This window comes from Geotrypetes seraphini, chromosome 2 (assembly GCF_902459505.1).
Source record: "Geotrypetes seraphini chromosome 2, aGeoSer1.1, whole genome shotgun sequence".
NCBI classification, from domain to species: domain Eukaryota; kingdom Metazoa; phylum Chordata; class Amphibia; order Gymnophiona; family Dermophiidae; genus Geotrypetes; species Geotrypetes seraphini.
Genome location: NC_047085.1, coordinates 304,242,893 through 304,269,365, shown reverse-complemented (window position 1 = coordinate 304,269,365; position 26,473 = coordinate 304,242,893). Strand labels below are relative to the sequence as shown.

The 26,473-nt window shown below is 39.6% G+C and overlaps 1 protein-coding gene across 1 annotated transcript in view; it reads right to left on the bottom strand.

The window, feature by feature from the left end:
• TRIOBP (TRIO and F-actin binding protein) overlaps positions 1–3,155 on the bottom strand; it is a 287,725-nt gene extending 284,570 nt beyond the window's left edge. The window contains exon 1 of the mRNA XM_033929925.1: positions 3,077–3,155. The gene's annotated coding sequence lies outside the window, so the exon portion shown is untranslated. The remainder of the gene's footprint in view (positions 1–3,076) is intronic.
• Positions 3,156–26,473: the final 23,318 nt, after the last annotated feature.

Genomic DNA, 26,473 nt, shown 5'->3' with positions numbered 1-26,473 from the left:
TAGAAAGAGGAGTCTCAAATTTCTTATAAAAAGTCTCTTGAAGAATGCCATGAAGTGGGAGCTTCAGCATCTCTTTAGGAGGAAGATCATAATCAAGAGTTTTCAAATATTCTTTGCTATATTTGGAATCTGCCTCCAAGGGAATATCGAGGTCTTTTGCCATCTTGCGCATAAACCTAGAGAAGGAAAGTTTCTCAGAAGGAGATGAGGCTCTGATTAGTGAACGATGAGGAGAATGAGAATCAGAAGAATCCTCCTCTGTAGAAGATGGTGGTTCTGGCTCAGAATCCCCCAATAGGTCAGAATCTCTCAATAGAGAAGATGAACGGAGGAATCGGTGCTGGTGGCTCAGTGTTGAGGCCTCAAGATGCTTAGACTTCCGCGAGGCCTTGCCCAACCATGCCAACGTGGCCTCCCTTGATGTAGCAGAGGAGGACCGGTGCCAAATAGGTAGAATACTTGACTCCCTTGTCGAGGATGTCCACACCGGGAGAGTAGTGATCACAAGAGTGGTCAGTGTCGTGAGCAACTCAAACTGGACCGGTTTCTGGAGAGTTGGTGTTGACAGCTGCCCAAGCGGGGATGGTACCAGTAGGTGAAAATGCTCCCCTAGTTCCTCCCGCAGCAGGTTGTCAATTTTCTGCTTAAGGGAGAGAGCCGATTTGCTTTTTAGCCGGTACAGTTGGGACTTACGCGAGGTCGGCATGACTTGGCTCAATGCAGCTTTGGCCTGCGTCCCGGTGGGGGAAGTGGAAGGCTTCTTAGCCGGCTTACCCAGAGACATGGTGAATTGCGACACTGGAGTCAAAGTCAATGGTTCCGCCATAGCTGAAGATCTCGGTATTATCTTTGTCAGTTGAGTCTTGGTTGGCGTGGGCGAAGTCAGAGATGAAGTCAGCTCCACTTCCATTGCGGCACCAAAAACCTGCTTCTGTTAAAGTAGGTGTTTTTTTAAGGTGCGCTTCTGGAAGGAAGAGCAGCGCGAGCAAGACTTGTGACAGTACTTGGGCCCCATACACTGGAGACACCAGCGGTGAGGATCGGTGACTTATATAGTCTAAGCACAGCGACTGCACTTTTTGAAATCCGGCGGAACATGGACGGGAAGACCGCCGCTAAAAAATCTAACTCGATGATTGAGAGAGTTCAAAAGGCCCCGCCGGACTGAAAGCCCACAACGGCAAAAGAAAAAAATAAAGAGAATTTCTTTCTTGGGGGTTTTGGTTTTTTTTTAGACAAAAACAAAAAAGAGAAATGAGTTACAAATGTCACAATTCGCGAGAGCGGGAAGGCAGCAAAAAGCAGAAAAAATTTTCAACAAACGTTGAATGTGACTTAGCTCCAGGGAAACTAAGAACCTGAAGGGACCACGCACCTACGTCGGGCGGAAAGGCACTCGTGCATGCGCGGTGCGGGCTGATCGCATACTTTCTAAACTTAAAGTTGTGATTCACTTTTCAAGTGTCCGTACCCACATGTGAGAATATGCTGCCTGCTTGTCCTGCGATAATACATATTTCCAAAGATTTATTTCTGAATATCTAGGTTTCATTTGTGCCAGTTTAAATAGCAGCTGAAAAAAAAATATATGTAGATTACTGTGAGAACTCCAAAATTCCCAGTACAAGACTGTATCTTTCATTTTGGTCTAATGATTGGGATTCTCTTATCATAAACTACAAAGATTCCAGAGTTCTCCAAGATCAATAGGGTTTCTAGAATACAATATCTGTCATTAAATTATGCCATGTCTGCAACTGGTTGTACCTGTCCGTCCTCTGTGATTATTTCCTGTATTGTGTGCATTTTAAATATTACCTGAAATTCTAGCAACAGCAGTGAATTCCATAGAATGAGTAGTCTATGGCAGAAACCTGTACTTATCCTATACAGTATATGTGACTTTCCCCCACCACAATGCATGCCTTTAACATGGGTGGATATACAGGTGACCTTTAGCTGGTGAAGCTCAGAATGAGGCTGGGTATTAATACCCAGAATTTTCTCTTTCATACTTTATAATAATTCACATTGTTTCTTAGAAATGCTATAGAAAAATGCTGTTCCCATTTGCTGGCAGAGGAGTAATTTGGATAATGATCCCCTGCTGCTTTGCAATTTTTAGAATCACATCTAACAAATATTTGCTGGAGGGAAATGTAGTGCATGGCAAAGCATAATAAAGAGTTAAGGGGAGAAATGTATCCTAGGGCTTCTGTGCATGTATGTGCAACTTTACAAGCTGAAGTCCTGACATGCAAGTGAAATTAAGGCAGGCACTTGATCAAGCTCTCTATAGAGTGCTGCATGTCAGGACTTCAGCATGTTATGACATACGTGCACAGAAGCCCTAGGATACATTTCTCCCCATAACTCTTTAACATGTTTGGTTTGTTATGCACTACATTTCCATCCAGCTGATCATATAAACTACTGAAGATTTCTGTATTACAAACATTATTTTATCTCCAGCTTCCTCACTATAGCTGGATCCCTGTCCCTAAACATAATACAAAATATTGACACATCATAACAGCTTCATTATTTTAGTGGCGGTTTTTTTGTTTGTTTGTTGGGGTGGTTTTTTTGGTTGTTGGGTTGTTGTTGTTTTTTTTTTTTTTTTGGGGGGGGGGGGGGTTCAACTTTAGGTAAAGTCCCAAATTTTCGTGAAAAGCAACTGGCTTCTTTAGATTCGTTTTCTTTGCTTGTTGTTATACTAACACGTTCTGACTTTCCACAGTATTATAAAGCCTTCCAAATATAAACATAAAACAATATTATGAGGGTCAACCAACCCTTCCCCCTACTCCCCATCACAAAAGCCTCCACGATTCCAACACATTACTCTCATACCACAATAAAACTAGGGAAATAGGGGGGGGGGGAACTCTCACTACGTGCAAAACTGTATCACCCTCTTTTATTTCCAATACATGCAAGTAATACAACCTGACCTCTCGACAAAAGCATGTCACTGCCAGAATAAACACCTGTGGCAGTCAGAACAGGGAAAGGACAATGTTTGTAGCTTCGGTCCCTGCTCCGCCTCCCCTCTCTGCCCTGAGGAATGGTTTACCTGCGAGCCGAGCGCCGGTCCTGGGTGGTGTCTGTCGTGTGGGGTTCGTCACAATTTAGAAATGGCACCTTCTCACCTCTCACTGGCTCCCCTTGGGGGGGGGGGGCGCACTTCATTTAAATACTGCTCGTGATTGGCTCCCAAACAAAAGTTGTGCTCGGCTGCGGTCAGGTGTTCCGTAGTTTTGATGTTCTGTGTTTTTCTTCATACATCTGCACCTATTTTTAATCCATTAGACCGTGCTCAAATGAAAATGAATGACTGTTCTTAGCTTAGATGAACATCTTGTATTTAAGATAAGTTTATAACTAAGGTGCTGCACATTTGTTTTTATACCGGCTTCGTTTTTCACAGATTGCAGCTACCAAAGGGCAGAGAGTTGGGAAAGGAGGGAAGCTCTTCCTTTCTTTAAATTAGACTTGGAAGAAACAATATAATGAAATTTCAATCTGTAACTTGGATTTATTAGCACTGGTGGTGCAAATATTTACATAACTGATAAAAAACACAATTGTATGATGATTATTAATGCAGCATCAGATGTAAAGTTGGAGTCTCATGTGACAAGTGATGTGCATACCTTCTGTCTTCACTTGGTCCAAGCAATGACATACCAGTTTGTCAGTGAGGATGAGGTTTAGCAAAAAAGTTAGGAGCATGAGAAAGAACTGAAAAAAATGTAAGAAAAATCAAATACACAATCTCCTGAGGAAAATGTAAGCCTTTCTCTAGAAATTGTTATGACCTTGCCAAAAAATTACTGTGTTCTAACATGATCTTTCTCATACAGTAAAAGGATTTTGGTTTTCTCTGATAATTATGGATTTCTTGAGACAGCAACATTAGGTTACGTTGGAACATATGACCCACATAATTCTGCACAATAAAACAGGGGAAGCAATTCCACAAAAATCAAACAGGCAAGAGCAAAGTGGAAATGTCCAATCAGATTGGTGCACAAAAAAGTGTCTTTCAACTCATCTGATAAATCCAATGGTCTTTATTAATCCAAAATAGCTCATACATCCAAAGCAACTCAACGACTCGACATGATCATGTTTTGGCCACCCAGCCTGCATTAGGAGTCTTAGGAGTCTTTGGGTATCAAATAGTCTCAAATGGTCTAAAGCAAAACGAACAAACCGTTGCTCCGAATCTGTAACACCACAAAATAACACAGCCTTGCAGTGAAGGAAAAGACATTTTTGGACATTTCCTCTTTTCCTTCACTGCAAGGCTGTGTTATTTTGTGGTGTTACAGATTCGGAGCAACGGTTTGTTCGTTTTGCTTTAGACCATTTGAGACTATTTGATACCCAAAGACTCCTAAGACTCCTGATGCAGGCCGGGTGGCCGAAACATGATCATGTCGAGTCGTTGAGTTGCTTTGGATGTATGAGCTATTTTGGATTAATAAAGACCATTGGATTTATCAGATGAGTTGAAAGACACTTTTTTGTGCACCAATCTGATTGGACATTTCCACTTTGCTCTTGCCACATAATTCTGCATCATGGAATATAGATAGTATGCCTCCTTTGGAGGGGGGGAATGAGGACAGGCAGTATCCTCCTCCTGCTCATTTAGTCATGGGAGTTCTGTCCTGAGGAGCCAATGGAAATTACAACAGAGTGAGTCTCAGCTTAAACTGTGATTTTCAATTTCCATTTACTAACATTTAACAAACAGTCCAGTAGGGGCTGCGAGGTGACCGGAATCATAAAATCCTGACAAGTGAGTTGTGGGGCACAAATGTGTATGGTTGTGACCCAGAGTTTCTATTGGTAAAGGTCTTGGTTTGTTTTTTAAAATTGCAAGTAACCCTGAAATTGGGAACTTCTATCCAGAGCAAGAATTAAAGGCATTAGGAGTGCTTGTGATTTGTTGCTTAAGATAGACTTAAATTGAGTCAAACACAGTAAAGTTAAAACTCCTTGAACTTCTGCTTAAGGCTTAAGAAGGGCAAAGAAACAAAAGACCTGATTGTGAGATTATCCTTTCCCCTTTTACTAAATGGTGGTAGAAGTTTCTACTGCTGGCTAGCGAGGTAAATGCTCCGATGCTCATAGGAATTCTTTGAGCGTCGGAGCATTTACCTCCCTGGCCTGCGGTATAAACCTCCTCCGTCATTTAGTAAAACTCAGCAGATGGCCTTGTGAGGGAGTCTATAGGATGTTACCACTCCCCCTGCGGGATACTCACTCATAATGTAAAAATCACCATAACATAGGGAGCTCCTCCTTAGGAGGAAATATCACAGGAAATAGGAGCCAGGGAAGCAGCTGCCAGGGAGTATAAGATAGAGGGCCAGAACTAGGTTAAGGGGGCCCAGGGGAGAAGAAGGAAAAGGTGATTCCCATATGTACCTTGACTACAACCACTAAACACTCTGCTTAGCTAAGGTAAGCCAACCTTGCCCTTGCCGAACACTTATGAGTCTTGTTTTGAAATCTGATTGAGACCAGGCCTTGTTACCTGTCTCACAAAGGACTTTTTGCAGATTGTGCTTGGGGCATGGCAGCTATAAGCCATGAAACTATAAAGGAGTGTACTGTTCTAAATTGCCAGTAGTGCTTCACTATTTATACAAATTAAATACTAGCTTCTTTTATGAATACTTAAAAAAGATTTTTTTAAAAATATTACTTTACTTATAAATATTAAAATAGTAAATAAATAAATAAGTATATTTGAATATATGTGAAAAAGTGCTCAGTGTCTTGCATGCGAGCCACATTGAGATCATAGAGGGTCCATCATCACACTTTTTAGGCCCTAAATGTGCATTATTTCTGATCTATTAATACAAGCTCAACCAATAAATACTAATATGATCTCTTATACCTTCCCCCAAATTACCCACCTTAACACTTTCCAATTAAACAAATACCATAAATAGATTGTAACCTACCCTCTCTAACTGCATTCCATATGTATTTTTCATACAGTTCTTCACTGTCAGTTTAATTTCCATCCTATAAGTTCACATAGAATTTTTCTTTTTTCAACCATCTTTATTTTCTCTTCTTTATTAATTTCCAGGTACTTTAGTTAGATTGTGAGCCTTCGGGACAGTAAGGGAATTTTTTAAGTACCTTCTTACTTCTCATTTATAATCTTAATGTATATTTTCTTCAAACCGCTTAGAACCTAACGGATGTAGCGGTATATAAGAAATAAATTACATTACATTACATTACATTATACGTTGTTAAACAGTTAAATAAAATAATGCACTTATCTTATTGGATGGTCAAGTCCTGTGGCTCTGCAGGCTTGCTATTCCAATGACGATTCGTGAATATACGTAACCTTGGTGCATATAGTGCAAATGTGCAAAAATAAGAAATTTTCACAACTCCCCAGGTGAAATTTTCAAATCCTCCATGCAAGAGATAAGACACTGAGCACTTTTTCACCTATATTCAAATATACTTATTTATTTATATACTATTTTAATATTTATAAGTAAAGTAATATTAAAAAAAAAATTTTATGCAAGTATTCATAAAAGAAGCTAGTATTTAATTTGTATAAATAGTGAAGCTATAAGCCATGAACACATCTCAGGATGGGAAGGGGTAAAACGTGGACCTGACGGACCTCGCGGATCTAAAACCGCACGTCGTTAAAAATCTGAGGTCCGTGTCCGTGCCGCTTGTAGTTTCTGTCTCTTACAGGCCTCTATGATATTTTAGCTCTGATGGATCCATCTCAGCATAGGGAGGGAAAAGTATTAGGATCCGTCAACGCTAAAATCTCATAGAGGTCTGTCAGAGCCAGAGACTTCTTATGTATAGGTTTAAGTCTGCCGGATCTTATTATTACCATTTTGCGCTCTGCGTATCCTTTAAGCCCGATATAGAATTTGGCTTTGACAGACCTCTATGAGATTTTAGTGCTGACGGATCCTAATACTTTTCACTCCCTATGCTGAGATGGATCCGTCAGATCTCAAATGTCATAGAGGTCCTTTAAGAGACAGAAACTACAAGCGGCACGGACACAGACCTCAGATTTTTAAGGACGTGCGGTTTTAGATCCGCGAGGTCCATCAGGTCCGTGTTTTACCCCTTCCCTCTCAGGACTTTTGCTTTGAACAAAGAGACTGTTCCTTGTATACCTGACCTTGAGAAATAACAGGATGCAGGGGTTTTGAGTCAGTAAAGAGCTTTTCCTTACTGCTTGTGATTTTTGTCTGGCTGTGTGGGCACAGGCCCAAACCCAAACCTTGCTCACACTGTTACATGTGGTGTCAAGATTGAAATTCTGCTGTCATACGAAGGGAAGCTGTTACCCAACTACAAATAATTATGAGCGGTTGTACTATTATGTGTGCATGGAGATCATAGACAGTATCCTACAGTCCAGATGTTCATCCAGACTCAAGTTGGGCAAGCCCTGCCATGGCTTCCCTATACAATTGTCTTTGGCTGTGCCTTCCCAATGTTTGGAGCTATCTGGGCTCAGTTAACTGCTGGTCCCCAGAGAAAGGAAGCCTAAAACCCACTGACAATGGCAGGGGGGAAAATTGCACTGCCTCCTGAACTTGGGGACTGCAGTTGATGAGGGTCCAATATCAGAAGAAGAACAGGATACCCCAGGCCCATTGGATTGGCTGCCCAAGTGGAGAGGAGGTGGTTCCCCAGGGGATTTTAAGAGAGCCCAGGCCGAGAATGAGCCCCTTAGGACTGTCCAGGCTCAAGCAGTGACTGTGGATGGGAACCCCATGGACAATCAAGATCCATTTAAGATAGCACCCCCCCCATACTTCATAATTAACTCAGAAAAAACAAAGATTTTTGTAGCTTCACTGCACCCGTTTGATACTAAAACATCATTGCGTATAAATAAATTCAGCTATCCTATTCAATCTACCATTAAGGTTTTGGGAATAATACTGGACCAGGGCTTGACTATGAAAAACCAGGTGGACTCTTTGGTCAGAAAGGGTTTTTTTTACTCTTTGGAAGCTTCGGTCCATTATGACAGTGGTTCCCAACCCTGTCCTGGAGGACCACCAGGCCAATCGTGTTTTCAGGATAGCCCTAATGAATATGCATGGAGCAGATTTGCTTGCCTGTCACTTCCATTATATGCAAATCTCTCTCATGCATATTCATTAGGACTAGCCTGAAAACCCAATTGGCCTGGTGGTCCTCCAGGACAGGGTTGGGAACCACTGCGTTAGGGTGTATTTTGATGTTTCATCATTTAGAGTTTTGGTACAGTCTCTTATGCTAAGCCAGCTTGATTACTGCAATATTGCCTATTTGGCAATTTCCCAGAAGAATATGCAACGATTGCAAATAGTACAAAATGCGGTGGTCAGGCTGATTTTTAGGTTGAAGAAATATGATCACATAACACCCTCCTATCAAGTACTGCATTGGCTACCAATGGAGGCGTGGGTGAAGTTTAAGTTTGGTTGCTTCAGTTTTAAAGCTTTGTTTGGTTTAACTCCCAAATATATAATTGAGCTTTTCTCTTTTGCAACCAACAGACATAAGAGAAACTCACATCTGAATTTTGTTTTTCCACCTGTTAGAGGATGTCAACTTAAAAACCATCATCAAAATCTTTTTTCATATCAAGCAGCGTTATGGGGTAAGGATTTAGAACAATTGTTTTTGCTTACTGACACTTATGGGGAATTTAGGAGATATCTAAAAACATATCTGTTTTCAAAGTATTTAGGCAGCTAATTCATAAAAATTTTATTATGCACTATTTTGACCATTTTAGAGTCTCTAATTATTGGCAGAAAATAATATCAAATATTGAACTAAGGCCAGTACCGGGCAGACTTGCACGGTCTGTGTCTGTATATGGCCGTTTGGTGGAGAATGGGCTGGGGAGGACTTCAATGGCTGGGAGGGTGTAGATGGGCTGGAGTAAGTCTTAACAGAGATTTCGGCAGTTGGAACACAAGCACAGTACCGGGTAAAGCTTTGGATTCTTGCCCAGAAATAGCTAAGAAGAAAAAATTAAAAAATTTAAATTGAATCAGGTTGGGCAGACTGGATGGACCATTCGGGTCTTTATCTGCCGTCATCTACTATGTTACTATGTTACTATTCAACTTTTTTAAATTTTTTTAACTATTGTAAACTGCATAGAACTTTACGGCCTTGCGGTATATAAACTGATTATTATTATTATTATCTGCTGTATAAGGTGGCCAAGGGAACTCTGGAGGAGGAGGTAGAGCATCCCTACCGCAGGCAAGTCATGCAGTTAGCCCAAAAGTCACCTGCTAGGAGTCACTTGGGAGATGAGAAAACCCGCAAATGAATTTTGGCCCAGTTTTTCAGGCCTGATGTATATAAACAAATAGAATTATTCTGTCAATCCTCTCCAACCTGCCAGTTGAGTATTCCTGCAAGGGTTCTATTAGCCCCTCTCGGTCAACACTTCTTTTGAGAGAATGGCTATGGACTTTGTGGGACCCCTGGAATGCAGCATGCAGGGCAACAAGTATATTTTAGTTATTCTGGACTATACCACTTGATATCTAGAGGCACAATATGAAGGTCAATATGGTGGCCACTGCCTTATGGGAAGTCTTCTCCAGGATGGGAATTCCTATGGCAATACTGACTGACCAAGGGACTACCTTTATGTCCAGGATCATGAAGCAGATGTGTGCCTTGCTAAAGCTGAAGATGTCCATTTACCATCCACAAACGGATGGCCTGTGGAGTGTTTTAATAAAACACGCAAATGCTGAGAAAATTTGTGGCTGGGATTCTCTCTGTATGTGCTGTTTGCCATTGAAGAAGTACCCCAGAGATTGACAGGATTTTCTCCATTTAAGTTCTTATATGGGCAGAGGCCAAGAGGAATTTTGTATAAGGTTCAAGAAGCCTGGGAGGAAGAACCCAATCGAGGGAGGAATTTAGGAGAATATGTACTCCTATACTGGAGAGACTGAAGAAGGCCAGAGAAGCGACTAAACTCTGCTTGGAGAAGGCTCAAGTGGGGCAAGCCTGATCCTACAACCAGAAAGCTGTGCAAAGGACCTTCCAGCCAGGAGACAGAGTCTTGATCCTCCTGCCATCCTCTGAAAACAAGCTATTATGTAAGTGGCAAGGACCATATGAAATAGTGGAGAAGACTGGACCTGTTAACTACAAGGTGGCCCAACCCAACAAGAGAGATTTGGCAAAGGTCTTCCATATTAGTCTATTAAAGAAATGGATTCCAATGACTGCAACATTAATCCAGAAGGATGACTTGGCCCAGAGGTCCTGACTGAGCCAGGATCCCTACACATTCCCTTAAATGATCAGCTTTCTGCTCCACAGAAGTTTCTGGAGCTAGGTGTTATTGAGGAGTCAGCAAGTAACTGGTCTTCCCCCATCATGTTGGTGCAAAACCAGATGGGAGCAGCCGGTTCTGCATCAGATTTTGAAAGGTGAATGCTTTCTCCAAACTATTCTGTACAGGAAGTCAGTGGAGAAAAATACTACAATTTGGTAGTCATCAGCCATATAAATTAAAATCTAACTTACCAGTGGGACAGTTCCTCAGATTGAGACAAATTTGTACAAAGGAGGAGGAATTTCTTAAGCAGTCCAAAATCTTACAAAGTCGGATTGCCCAATGAGGCTATCCCAATAAATGCATTCGTAGGGCTTTTCTTCAAGCTAAGTTCGCCAATCGTGATCTTTTGTTACAAACTGGCAAAGTCCTAATTCTGATGATACATCGGTTTATGTAATGCCCTATTATGATCATTCAGAAATTTGGATTCAAAGCATAAGAGAACATTGGCATATCATGCAAATGACTTCCAACGTCTTTGATGAGTTTGCCACAATAGCATATAATAGAGGTAGGAACTTGGGCGAATGCCTAGCAAAAAATAGATATAGGACTGATGGAGGATATCAAGTAACAACTGGCACACATAATAAATGTAATAATTGTCAATGGTGTGATTTCACCATTGAGGGTACTGGGTGGTTGCATTCAGGGAAAGATATACGAACTGAGTCAAAAACAGTCTCCACATGTAAATCATCTAATGTAGTCTATGCGATTACCTGCCCTTGTGGGTTTATATATGTGGGAAGTTAAAAGGGGATAGATTCCGTACAAATGTATGGAAGTTCTTCTTCACCCAGAAAGTGGTAGAAAACTGGAACACTCTTCCGGAGGCTGTTATAGGGGAAAACACCCTCCAGGGATTCAAGACAAAGTTAGACAAGTTCCTGCTGAACCAAAACGTACGTAGGTAAGGCTAGTCTCAGTTAGGGCACTGATCTTTGACCTAAGGGCCACCGCGGGAGCGGACTGCTGGGCACGATGGACAACTGGTCTGACCCAGCAGTGGCAATTCTTATGTTCTTAAGGAGCAGTCGTCCGGTACATATAAGACTTAATGAGAACAAATCTAGGCTACGTAATGAGAATGTGCAGGCTCCTTTGGTCCAGCATTTGTTGGATACTAACCATAACATACAAGATATTCATTGGAGATGATCAGGTTGTTGCTGGGTGGGAGGGTGGCAATTTAGAAAAAAGATTGAATTTTGCAGAACAACGATGGATCTTTACTTTAAACACTGTTGCCCCGTTGGGCCTTAATATGGAAGTTGAATGGATGACTCTGATCTGAGGTCCTGATTGGCTGTCGGTAGTGACATCAGTTAGTATTTAAATTCTTTAATAGACGCTGCGGCCATCTTTGAACTAAAACACTGCAGTTGGGATGGTACGTGGTTATTGTGAAGAGGTAGGAGCATAACCTTTTCTAGTTAGAATTAGATATTCAGGTATTAATTTAGACTGAAAAAACTTCTTACATTGTCTGTTTTGAAAGTGCAGGGGGCTGATCTTGAGAAAGTCTAGTTACAAAACATGTCAGCCAGTCCCTTCCCGGCAATGAGAAGTGTTACTTATTGAAGCATTAACTAGAGATATGACTTCAAGCTAAGTAATTTTGGCTTCATATATGAATTTAATGATGTATACTAACCAAGATGGTAGTATTTATAGAAGAATTAAATAAAAAAAATTAAATTATTAAATTATATATAAAAAAATTAGAAAAACATATTAAGTTAAGTTAAATGAAAGCAGCACAGATGATGAATATATGCCGCTAGTGATATATACAGCCTTTCCAATCGCATACAGCTGGTGGTGGCATGTCTGACGTGTCTGCTTACAATTTGAAAAGTATATAAATTTAAAAGATTTAAGATGCTGCATTTTGGGGCATTCTCCAAACTGGAAGCATATCCCATGCCAAGAGTCAGTGAGCTCATTGAGAGACTGGGAGGAGCCCAGGTCATTTCTACTCTGGATCTGACTAAGGGATAGTGGCAGGTACCCCTTACGCCGACTGACAAGAAAAAGACAGCCTTTTCCATACCCCCAAGGCCTCTTCCAGTTTACAGTCTTTTGGCCTTCATGGAGCCCCTGCTACCTTTCAGTGCTTGGTTGACCAGCTTCTCAGACCTCATGGAGACTATGCAGCTGCCTACTTAGACAACATTGTCATCTATAGTAAGTACTGGAGGACCCATCTTATCCTAGTGCAAGCAGTTCTGGACAGTTTGTGCACTGCTGGGTTGACAGCAAATAATAATTTAAAAAAATACTTCCTGGGAGAACAGAAGGATCAGTACCTGGGGTACTTGGTGGGGAACGGCCAAGTGAAATCTCAAATCCAGATCTGGAAGATAGAAACCATTACCCAGGCGCCAGTCCCCCAGACCAAGAAATAGGTGCAGACCTTTGTAGGGCTCATTAGATACTACAGATGATTTATCCCAGGGTATACTGAAAAGGCAGAACCCCTGACCCCTGACTACTACAGAAGAATTCCCCAGACAAGGTGCAGTGGACATCATTGGACGCAGCATTTCAAGCTTTGAAGGATGACATCTGCTTGGAGCTGGTTCTAGTTGGCCTGGATGTCAACCAACCTTATTTTGGTCCAGATCAAGGCCTCAGAAATTGGACTTTGGGCCATTCTGGCCCAGGTGCAACCATGATAACTTTATAATTTATGTAGTACAGAAGGAAATATATTTCTGTTTCTCTAGTGTTGCATTGCAGAGACTATGCAGAGTACTGATTAAGCCTGGAATGTGAGAGGGGAACTGGAAGATTATTTTATTTTTTAGCATGGGTTGGGTACTTCCAAAGAACTTGTTAATGCAGAGTGAGTTACTGTTAGTGAGGTAACAACAGAATTTGCATACCATTGTACTTCGTAAGATATAATTGTGTATTTTTGCTTTTGTACATGTTTTATAGATCAATAATAATAAAAAGTTTATAAATACAACTGATATTTTAAACTTTTAGTTTATCATATAGGAGGGGCCATTGAAAAGTTCTCAGCCCAACCAACAAAGTCGGGGCAGTCTCCATCGAGGGCTTTACACTTAGGGCTCCTTTTACTAAGCTGCGCTAGCGGTTTTAGCGCGCGCTTAGTGCGTCCTACACTGCCGCGCGTGCTAGATGCTAACGCCTCCATTGAGTAAGCATTAGTTTTTCCACATAGCATAGGGGTAGTGCATGCTAATCTGCAGTGTGCGCTAAAAACACTAGCGCAGCTTAGTAAAAGAAGCCCTTAGTCCAGCGATTTTCTACTTTTTTCATTCTATATTTTTCTGACGGAATGAAAAAAGTACAAGGCCCGGATTCTCTATATAGTGCCAATATCAGTGGCCTCCTAAAAAGCGGCCACTGATAGTGTGTCAATCACACAACAGCACCATATAAAGAACTGCGCCTCTGGGAAAGATAGGCGCCAGAAATGTAGGCCAGGGTTTTCAAGGCCTACATTTTTTGTGCATATCTTTGTCGTGAATCATGCCTATGTAGACACTTTATGCGGCGTAACAATACTTCCGGCGTTAGCCATGCCCACAGTGGCATTAGGTAAAGCACCTATTTAGGTGTGATTCCGGCACCTATTTTTTTTTTTTAGGCACCAATAGGCCTCAGTGTTATAGCCCTCAATGGAGACTGCCTCAACTTTGTTGGTTGGGCTGAGAACTTTTCAGCAGCCCCTCATATACTATTGAAATTTTACTATAAAAATTTGCAAAAAAAAAAAAATCAATTGAATGGTCAGGCACAATTCCATGTTGATAGAAATTGATTTATTTCTGATATGTAAAACTTTGTGAAATAATAGTTATAATTAGGACAGTAATAAAAGAACATGTGCATATGGCAAAGCTTTTGTCCCTTTTAAAATTATTCACCTAGCCTCATCATTGGAGGGGACCAGTAATGTTCGGTGACATTTATAGCAGGGGATTCAAAATTGTATAGGCCTACTAAGTCTACTTAGTGCACTGGTTTATTTCCCTAATCCCAAATATTGTCGTTATAAAAAGTTTTTTGACCGATCTGTGGCCTATCAAACAGGTAAAGTTCAAGTATGGTTAGATCAGGGATCTCAAAGTCCCTCCTTGAGGGCTTCAATCCAGTTGGGTTTTCAGGATTTCCCCAATGAATATGCATTGAAAGCAGTACATGCACATAGATCTCATGCATATTCATTGGGGAAATCCTGAAAATCCGACTGGATTGCGGCCCTCGAGGAGGGACTTTGAGACCCCTGGGTTAGATGATTTCATTTGACAGACTGCCTCTTAGTGCACTTTTAGAAAATCAGTTAAGACCCATTTGTTCAAAAGAATTTGTTACTTGATTGTAGACTATGTCAGTTTTTATATTGTAGTTTTATAAATGGAATATTGTACTGTGCCTTCTCGAATGCTTTGTATTACCACTGAAATGTTCAGTCTTCTTACTCTGTGAACCGCCTAGAACTTTTTGGGGTGTTGGCGGTATAGAAAAATAAAGTTATTATTATTAGATGAGCTAAACCAGGGGTGATCAACCTCAGCCCTTGCAAAGTCAGGTCTTCAGGATATCCACAATGAATATGCATGAGATCTATTTTCATACCGTGGAAGAAGTGCATGCAAATAATCTCATGCATATTCATTGGAGAAATCCTGAAAACTCGGCTAGATTGAGGCTCTCGAGGACTGAGATTGGACACTCCTGTGCAAAACATTAGTGCAATACATACCCTTAACCAAGGTCAATGTGTTCACTGTGTGTGCTGAACAATGTCACGCCTTGGTCTCTTTTTGAGAGTCACCTATAACATTTGCTGCTTCTCCTTTTGACTTCTGTATTGAGGTGAAGAAACTTAAGTTCCGTATCACTACCACCTTTCCAAAATCTAATCTAATCAGAATTTCTGAATCACACTTATCCAGTACAGGTTCAAGGAGATTTACAAGGTAAGAGACCCATGCAGGAACATGGAGATGGTTATATTACATTGTAGAGGAATGTTACATTGTTGCAAAATCTATCCTTCAGAGTTATACACAGCCTGCATTATGTGGTGTGGAACTGCAGATTCCATTAAAAACACACACACACACAGAACAAACTTAGCAATACAGACTGTGTGATATTTTGAGCCCGAAGCAGCAAGTTATTGTGGACCCACAAATATGAGGCAAAAGTAGAAAGCAGCAAACACATGACCTCCTGGGTGCATGCACTAAATATCTGGGCCTAATTCTGTCCACAGCTGTCAGTGTTTAAAAAAATAAAAATAAAAAAAAATGCTGACCACCGTAGGCTGAATATTATGCTTAGGTCTGAAAATGGAAATCTACATATGTTATTGTGGGCAAATAGTACATGCAGTGGTTATCTCCAGGCATTCTTTTAATCCTAGAAATGAAAGGGGTGGGAGGGGGGAAGAAGATAGTGTCAGGCACTATCTAAAATAGGATTTATATTGAGGCAGACCCTCCAAAACATAGCAGCCAGGCTAATATTTTCAGGACTGAGAAAGTATCACCTCATACATCTCAAATTACACTGGCTCCCCACTGAGGTAAGAACTCCCATTATACTACATATGGTGATCTATCTGATCTTTCATGGTGAAACCCCAGACTACATGATGAACATACAGTAGTCAAACTACCATCTAACAAGAATTATAACCTGATCAGCATCCACTTAAGACTGAGATTCCCATACCCCAGAGGAATCAAATACAACACAACACAATCTACAACGTTTCCATATCAAATGGCAAAATGGTGGAACTCTCTGCTAACACAACTACGAACTTCTCCTTCCTATGAAAATTTTCATAAGGACCTGAAAGCGTACCCATTTACAAAATATCTCATTTAAGCTAAATGACTTTTTTAGCAGAGGTTCAGAAATCCTATACCTCTTACGAGATTCCACCAAACATAACAGACAGTCAGACTATCTGGATTCCAATACTGTGATATATTTATCCCTTAATATAAGTTTGTAGTTCCTGAATATGACCCCCAAAACAAGAATGTAATTCCTGGATATGATCAGTAATTTCTTAACCTATAAATCACATTCAACTTCTGGGCTATATTAGTGAGCCATAAATATTTAAAGAGATGTAATCTTTGTGAGTGATATTGTGGAAGGGCTCTCTTGTAAGATTTGCTTCTTTATAAATGATACCAAACTCTGTAATAGGTTAGATTCTCCAGAGAGTATAGACGGTATGAGGAGGGATCTAGCAAAGCTTGACAAATGGTCCAGAAATTGGCAATTAAGATTCAGTGCTAATAAATGCAGGGTCATGCACTTGAGCTACAAAAACTCAAGATAGTGGTAGAGTATAGAGTATGAAATACTTCTGTGTACGAAAGAACAATAGAATTTGGGGGCAATCGTATCTGACAATCTTAAGGTGGCCAAACTGGTGAAAAAGGCGATACCCAAAGCCAGAAGGATGCTTAGGTACATAGGGAAAGGAATGGCCAGCAGGGGGAAAAAAGTAATAGTGTCTACAAATCTCTGGTGATGCAATTTTGGAGAACACACCCAGTGGCGTAGTAAAGGGGGATAGTCTGCTCCGGGTGCCGTCTTCGTAGGGGCACCAGCATCCTTCCACCTCTCTGCTCCCCCCCCCCCACGTTCCTTCCCTGTCCCCACTACTGCATGCATGTGTCACTTCCCTAACCCCTGTACCTCATTAATATTCACGGCATGAGCAGCAACCCCAACCTGCTGCTTGTGCCAGCGTTGGCTCTTCCTCTGACATCACTTCCTGGACCCACGACTAAGAAGTGATGTCAAAGGAAGAGCCGATGCTGGTACAAACAGCAGGTTGGGGTTGCTGCTCACTCCACAAACATTAACGAGGTACAGGGGAAGAGAAGGGTGCATGTGGGGCAGGAGGAGATGGGGAAGGAGCGGATGGAGGTGGGGGTGGAAAAGAGGGTGGGGGGAGGGGAACCACTGTCCTGGGCACCTCTCATCCTCACTATGCCACAGACCGCACCTTCAAAGAGATTAGAAAAAAACAGGATGGAGGGCAGCTATAAAATTGGTCAGTGTTGTCTGTCAAAGCCCTACCTAGGAAATGGCCACACTAGAATATCAGAAAACAAATTGAGAAAACTAAATAAGCTGGATAAGTACAGATCAATCCTACAAAAACATTCAGGGGCATATTCTATAAAGGTCACCTAAAGTTAGGCATCTAAAATTGGGCACCTATCTTAGGGCTCCTTTTACTAAACCTCGGAAGAACTTCTTACCACAGACTTGAGAGGTAAATGTTCCGACACTCGTTCAATTCCTATGAGTGTCGGAGTATTTACCTCGCTGGCCAATGGTAAAAAGCTCTTCAGTGGTTTAGTGAAACCCAATGTTAATTAGTAAATTCCTATGGAATCATGACGGTCTATAAAAGTGGGTTCATTAATTTTTTGTGTTTTAAATGTTAAGAGGGCAATTTTATATGTGATCCAGTGAGGGATAGGTAGCCAGTGTGCTTTTTTCACTAGAGGAGTAACATGGTCATATTTTTTTAAATTTGTAATTTTTATGGTGGAGTTTTGGATCATTTGAAGGCATCTGATATCTTTTTGACATAGACCTTTATAGAGTGAGTTGCAATAATCAATCTTTGAGATAACTAAAGATTGTATCAGAATATTAAGTAATTGGGAATCTAGGACAGAAGCTAATGAACGTTACATTCTTAGTTTGTAAAAACAGTTTTTAACAAGGGCGCTAATTTATGGGCGATAGGTAAGCATGTTATCAATGATGACACCTAAAATTTTGATTGAGGAGAGTAATTCAATAGGAGTGTTTTCAATAGACAAAGGGGCAAGAAGAAGAAGGTTATCCTTCCATGGAAAGATGACACAGTTTGTTTTGTTGATACTGAGAGAGAGCATGTTACAATGGAGCCATTCTCTGATTATTTCTAGCTTAGAGTTGATAGAATTGATATTAGCAAGATTGGAAGGATCAATAGTGTGGAGAATTTGTATGTCATCGACATACGCAAAGACTGAAAAATCAATTGACTGACAAAGAGTTAGTAATGGAGCTAGATAGATGTTAAAGAGAAGTGGAGATAGTATGGAACCCTGCGGAATGCCATAATTATTTTTAAAGGAGAAAGATGTATTGAAAAGTACTGTGGAAAACCTATCAGAAAAATAAGATCGGAACCATTCAAGAGTTTGATTGGTTAGGACCAATAGAAGCTAATCTTTGAAGAAGGAGCTGGTGATCAATGATATCGAAGGCTGCTGCTAGGTCAAGAGAGATAAGAATAACCGATTTGTGTTGATCAAGAAAGTATTGGATAGTTGTTGTGAGCCCTAGGAGAGAATTTTCAGTGGAATGGTTTTTGCAGAAACCAGTTTGGTTGGGGTGTAATGTTTGAGTTTTATCAACAAAGTCGGAAACCAAAGTAGGATCTTTATTTGGCTTAGGCAAAACAATTACTATTGATTCAGCCATAGTACCTTTAATATCACCTTTTATAAGTTGTGTCTGATATAAATTTAGTAAATATGGGGAAAGGACATTTTGAAATGTTTTATAAAATTCTACTGTATAACCATCACCACCTGGAGCGGATCCAACTCTAAGAGATCTCAACGCTGTTTCTAATTCTTTTAATGATATAGGTTCATCCAAACTCCGTTTTATATGATCAGGAACCTTAGGTCCAATAATTAAATCTAAAAAATTTTTACCATCTTTTTGCCTCTCCAAATAAGGCTCGGAAGAATACAGGTCCTTATAAAATTTTAGAAATTGCTTTAAAATTATATCCGTTTGATTGGTTATTATACCATTATCATCTTTTATCCCATTAATGTTAGTTCTTCTTTTTTTGCTTTAAGATAATTTGCCAATAATCTTCCCGCCTTATTAGAATTTCCATAATACATTGTCTGTTTGGAAAACAAGTCTCTTATCATTTTTGAAGCTAATTCGTTATATTTACCTTTTGCTTTCAAAAGAGCTTGTAATACATCATGTTCCCATTTGCTTACCAATTTAGTTTCTAGTATTTTAATTTCTTTTTCTAACTCTATATACTGTTTTTTAATCTGTTTCCTAACAAAAGCCTATATCTTTAATAAATGTGGATAATAAACTTTTGGCGAAAATTTTGGCTTTGAGATTAGCCAAAGCTCTCCCACATATTATAGACACGCATCAGATGGGTTTCGTTGCTAAAAGACATTCCTCTAATAACTCTAGATTATTGTTTCATATGTTAAATTTATCAAAAAAAATGGATGAACCGGCTTTTACAGTTTCCTTGGATGCAGAAAAAGCGTTTGATAGGGTAGAATGGAATTTTATGTATCAGGCTTTAGAATGGTTTGGTATAGGTTCTGGATTTATACAAATGGTAAAAACATTGTATAGCTTCCCGATTGCAAGATTAAATATTAATAATATGATATCTGATGGTTTTCAGTTGCAGAGGGGAGTTAGACAAGGTTGTCTTTTATCTCCTTTGTTATTTGATGTTGTATTAGAACCCTTATTGTTAGCAATACAGCAAGCAAGGGGGATACAGGGTATTCCATATTCTGATATGGAATATAAAATTTCGGCTTATGCGGATGATATTTTACTTTATTTGAGGAATCCAGAGTCTACCTTATCTTGTCTATTGGAATTAATTGATATGTTTGGCAAATTTTCAGGTTATAAAATTAATTGGAGTAAGTCTGAACTTATACCTTTAAATGTTCATTGTGTAAAATGATTATTTGACGCTTTTCCGTTCATATGGAAAGAAGAAGGATTTAAATATCTTGGCATTCAAGTTAAAAATACAATTGAAGATACAGTAAAAGAAAATGAAAAATTTGTATTGAAAAGAGTTACAGAGTTATGTGAGCAATGGAATCCGTTACATCTTTCTTGGTGGGGGAGAGTTCAAACTATTAAGATGATGATCTTGCCTGTAGTTTGCTACCAAATGAGTATGATACCTATTTATTTTCAGGGGTCCTTTTATAAAAAGCTTAATAGCATTTTAACGAAATTTCTTTGGCTTGGTAAAACGCATAGAATAGCTTTGGTATCTTTGCAAAAATCAATTAAGGAGGGAGGGGTAAATTTTCCAAATTTTTATAGGTACCATCAAACCTATATTTTACGTCAGGGTATGTATTGGATCCTCCCAGAACTGATAGATAATGCACCGGATTGGTTATATTTGGAATGGCGCCTTATGTTTCCCCTAAATTTAGTTCATCTTCCAAGTATCAACATGCCTAGAAGATACAGAGAAAATAAGATATTAATGGATACTTGGAAAACGTTGAGGTTTATTAGTAAATTAACACCTGTCCCAATAAACAAGTCAACTAATCAGTCTTTATGGATAAACTCCAAGATTAAAATTGGCGGAGCTCAAATCCTTTGGAAGGAATGGATTATTGCAGGCATTAGATCTCTGAATGATGTTATTTCGGAAGGTAAACTACTGGAATTTTCACAATTGCAACATAGATTTGGTCTTAGTAAAAAACAAAGTTTTAAATGGTTGCAATTGAAGCAGGCCATTCAGGTTGGGTTCCCTGAATGGAAAACATTGAATAATCAATATAGTTTAGAGTTCTTATGCTTCCAAGCAGACTTCCTAGGGCATCAAGCCGCATTGTGGTATAAATTAATATCTGGATATTTGAATAAAAAAACCAAAAAATGGTCTAAGAGACATTTGGAGCATTGAGATTAAGCATCAAATTACTGCATCTCAATGGCCACTAATTTGGTCTTGGAGAATGAGATGTACAGTGTCAGCATCTATGAGACAAACTTGGTTCTTTTTATTACATAGAGCTTTTTGGACCCCTACACGTTTGCAAAAATTAGATAGTTCTAAGTCCAATAAATGCTGGCACTGTAATCTGGAACCTGGGACGTTGGATCATTTATTATATCATTGTCCCTACATTAAAAGTTTTTGGAATGCAATTTGGCCACAAATTAATAAATTGATGGAAAATCATGTAGCAATATCATATGATACAGTGTTATTTGGAATGATGATGAGAAAAAAAAGTCAAATTTCACCAGAAAATAACAAGCTTAGAGGGACATATCCTAAATTTATAAAAATATGGGGGCCATTGACAAAGTATTGTACTGAATGAATAATAGGATTTATCTTCTTCTTTTCTTCTTTTTCTTGTCTTCTTTATGGCACACATGGAGGGGGGTAGTGAAAATAATTTTACATAACATGTTATAATATGGTATACAATATGTATAAGGTGATTGGAAAGTACTTGAAGGGTGGGGGGTGGGAGAGGGGATAAAAAAAATTTGTTCAGAATATTATGTAATAGATATAAAAGTGATATTGTGTATTCATTAGTTGTAACTCAATATTTTGTACACTTCATGTAAAATATGAAAATGAATAAAGAATTATAAAAAAAAACAAACACAAAGTCGGAGAATTGATTGTATACACAGTGGTACAAATTAATATCTGGATATATGAATAAAAAACCAAAAACTGGACTTAGAGACATTTGGAGCATTGAGATTAAGCATCAAATTACTGCGTCTCAATGGCCACGAATTTGGTCTTGGAGGATGAAATGTACAATGTCTGCATCTATGAGACAAACGTGGTTCTTCCTGTTGCATAGAGCATTCTGGACCCCTGTTCGTTTACAAAAATTAGATTGCTCTAAGTCTAATAGATGTTGGCATTGTCATCTCGATGTGGGGACTTTGGATCATCTATTGTTCTATTGTCCATTTATTTTGGCTTTTTGGAAATTGATTTGGGGCCAAATAAATTGCTTGTTAGAGAATCATGTGGCATTATCGTATGACACAGTTTTATTTGGCATGTCTGAGAGCTAAGAGCCAAATATCTTCCAAAAATAATAAACTTTTACTGATTCTGACAGGAGTTGCCATTCAGCAAATAACGTATAATTGGAAAAATTGTAACAAATTGAATTATAGATTTTGGTGGAGTTCAGTGTGTCATATTTATAAAATGGAAAGAGCATTAGCTGTTCAAAAATGATATTTTAATAAAATTTCAGGATGTGTGTGGGCCATTAATAAATTATTCTAATGAATAGATATCATTTTTCCCTGATTAACATAAATGAAAAAATGGGTGGGGGGGGGTTGATTTTCATTATTTGTTATGAAGGGAAGGAAAGAATTTGTTATATTATATGTATTATTTGATATTAGAATGGTGGGTGAGAAGGGGATAAATCTTATTTAATGAGAAAATCTGTGGAATTTCAAGTGATGTATTAAGTTAAAATGTTGTTACTTTCTGTGCACTTGATGTAAATATAAAATGAATAAAGAATTAAAAAAATAAAAATAAAAAAGAAATGGGTCTATAATAAGAACAGTTCTGAGTGTTTTCTTTGTGATTTTTAATGATAGGATAGATAAGCGGAGTGTTTCCAGGCAGTGGGCAAGCTGGCTGTTGTTAGACTTTTATGGATGAGTTTAAGAATGTAGGGACCAAAGATATTGAAATACCATTTTAAGATGAATGGAGGAATAATCTCAATGCTAGAACCTTTGGCATTGAGAGAATGCATAGTATGTTGAATATCAGTAAGACACGGCATGAACATGAAGCGGTCAAAGAAATGGAGTTTGATTCATCAACAGAAGAATTGGAACTGATTTTACCTTTGATGTGATTCCAGATGCTATTAATTTTTCCTGAAAAAAGTCTGCAAGGTTTTGAGCTGAAGGGGAATCAATAACAGTGATATTTTGTTTGTGTTTGAAGTAGGTTAGTTTTTTTGAGAATAGAGAAAAGGGCAGAGGAGTTTTTAGCTTTGGAGATGCACTTTGAGTAGTGTTTTTTCTTTGCGTTTAAAGTTAGATGGTAATATTTTGAATGCTCTTTATATTTATTGTAATTAGCTTGGATAGGGTTTGAACGCCATTTACATTCAAGGGATCATAATTGATGTTTAAGACAGAGGAAAGAATTAAACCAGGGGTTAATTTGCTTTTTAGAAGAGACAGTACAAGTAGTGGGCCCTATGTTATCTAGGAGGGAACGACAGGCAGTTTCCCAGATCTTTATTTGTTTATTTGAATCTGCAAGTTCAAAGGCTTCGGGATCAATTGCAAATGATGAGGGGGCTAAGGAATCATTGAGATAGCGAAAATCTCTGGTAGAAATTGTTTTTGGCGGATGAGAAGCAGAAGAGGCCAGCTGTAGGGTAAAAGATGTAGAAATAAAGTAATGGTCTGACCATGGAACCGGATGTATGTGATTTCGAAAAATACGCTTTTTAGGGGGAAAGGAGCCGGGATCATATCTAGTGTATGGCCCTTCGAGTGGGTAGGATTGTTGATTAATGGAGTAAAGTTAAGATCTTGAAGGTTGTTTGTCCATTTAATTTTTCTAATCACATTGATCCCAATCTCTGGTTCCTCCTTTCCTGTCTTCTCTTAGCTCTTCAGAGTCTTCAATTCATTTGTTCTTATCTCTCCTAGAGTATTCTTTACTTCTTCCACACATCTGAGACTTTTCATTTTTTTATATTTTTCTGCCTCTTTGTCATTCAATTTCTCTTTTTCACTGCATCCACCTACAGCTTTCCACACCTTTCCTTCAACCAGAATGTCCCATTTACAAGGCCTTTATGTAGGTCCCTTTCTTTCCTCACCCATCCTGCATTATAGACTCTCCACTCTTCACCATGCCCCATCTCTCTCCCCCTTCCCCATCCTATATTACCCCAACTCTCTTCCCTCCCCTATCCTGCATTACCCTCTCCCTCTCATCTTGCATTACACCAACTCTTTCTCTCTCCGCCTCTCCTCCGGCATTAGCCTCTCTCCTTCCCCATCCTGCATTAGCCTCTCTCTCCCCTTTCCCCATCTTGTATTATCCCAACTTTCTCTCTCTCCCATTCCCCATCTCTCCTATTTCTCCCACTCTCCATCTTGAATTACCCGAACTCTCTCTCTCCCCTTCCCAATCCTGTATTACCCTGATTCACTCTCCTCCTTCCCATCCTGCATTACCCCGACTCTCTATTCCCCCCACCCGCCGAACTTAGATATGGCAGGAGGGATGCCTACTTCCTCAGGCCATCCCCCCCCCCGTACCTTCAAGTGGGGAGCTGGAAGGTTCCCGTCACTCTCATGCTCCTGCGCAATGCAGGCCTTAGGCCCCGATTGGCTCAGGTGCCTCGGACTCCTCCCTTGGGAGGGTCCTGAGGCATCTGAGCCAATCAGGGACTTCCTTAGGGAGGAGCCCAAGGTACCTGAGACAATCAGGGCCTTAAGCCCCTCCCTTTGCATCATATGATGCACCAGGGAGGGGCCTAAGGCCTGAATTGCACAGAAGCAGGCCAGAGGAGCAGGAGGGTCTGATTGGGAAACCCTCCTGCTCCTGACTTAAAGGTATGAGGGGGCCCAGATGGCAGGAGGGAGTGGGCATCCCTCCTGCCATATTCGTGGGTGTGGGGGGGGGGAGTGTCACTCATGCCATTTTGGGGGGTTCAGGGAGGGGCGCTTGCAGGGGGGGCACTGTCAGGCGGCCTTTTTCTTATTAGGCAGATATTTCATGTGTGTAATATACACAAAATATCTGTGCCATATAAAAAACAAACAACCCGGCAGAAGCCCTGATAGCAGTGACAGGAGGTTGCTTTTCCTGTCACTACTGTCAGGGCTCTGCACGTCTCAATCGCTCACTAAGCGATTGAGTCGGTGGGTTTGCATCAAATGATTTGCACGCAAACTTGATAGAGAATCAATCGCTATTTGAAAATCAGCCAGAGAATCGACCAACAGCGATTGAGTCGCTATCTTTAGTGAATCTGGGCCTTTAACATGCCAAAGCCTTAGGAATGAGCAAACAGATTTCCCAGTAGAACAATACTGATGAGATTCTTTAGTTCACAGACTGCATAATAAAAAGGTAAAAGTACATGAAAATTAGATATAATGTATTGAGACTGTGGAACCTGAACATAGTTCTAAGCTGCCTGTGGGGCAGAAGAATGTTTGTTCCATAGGCAGCATACAATTCTTTTTGAGGGGGCTAAAGGGCTTACAGTAACCCCCTATCAGCATATACCACTCACTAATGGCATCTATAGGGTGGGCCAAAAATAGATACACAGATTATTTCCTTTTATTTTACAGGTATTGAATAGGTATAATATAGCAATGAGCGATAATCAAGTAAAAGCAAAATGATGTAACTGAAATAAAAACTTCACACAAATGTTATTCATGATACCTGTAAAATAAAAAGAAATAATGAATAAATACTGTACAGCTTACTTTTGGCCCGTGTATAGTAAACAGTAGCAGTGAGAACCTGTCACATTGTTCCTCACCTTCCTTCCCCAATATGCAGCCAGCACCATAAGTGCATTGAAATCTCATAGGTGGCATGTCCCTTGCACAAGCTTGTGAGATCATAAGGATGTGCCACCTGTGAGGTTTAACATGCGTGCCATGCCAAACTGAACCCTGGAGATCACAACTCATGGATTTCTTCTGCTAGTGGGATTTTGGGATCCCTGCCAGTCAAGGTAATTCATGTTTTTTGTTTTTATTTATTTATTTATAAATTTTCATATTATTTGACAAGCATATCATCTTGTACAGAAAGTGTAATTAAGATAACATAATATTAAAATTACTTTCCATCCAGGAAATAAATCAAATTATAATAAGAAATTATTTCTCTACTTAATCACACACTAGTCCTCCAAATTAGGATCCATGATTTTAAAAAAATAGGAGTGATTGAACTAACTAATAATTAACAAGAAAGCTCATTATCTGATGCTGAAATAAAGCTAAATTATTACTTGGACTTAGATATTATTCCATTTCAAGGCGCTTATTGGAGAGGAAGGCTGTCAAATGAGCCGGTTCAAAGAACACATATTTTAAAGTACGATACCTCACTACACATTTACAAGGATATCTAAGGAAAAATAAACCTCCAATTTGAGTCACACCTGGTTTCAATAATAGAAATTCCCTTCTTCTCTTTTGAGTCTCCCTAGAGACATCAGG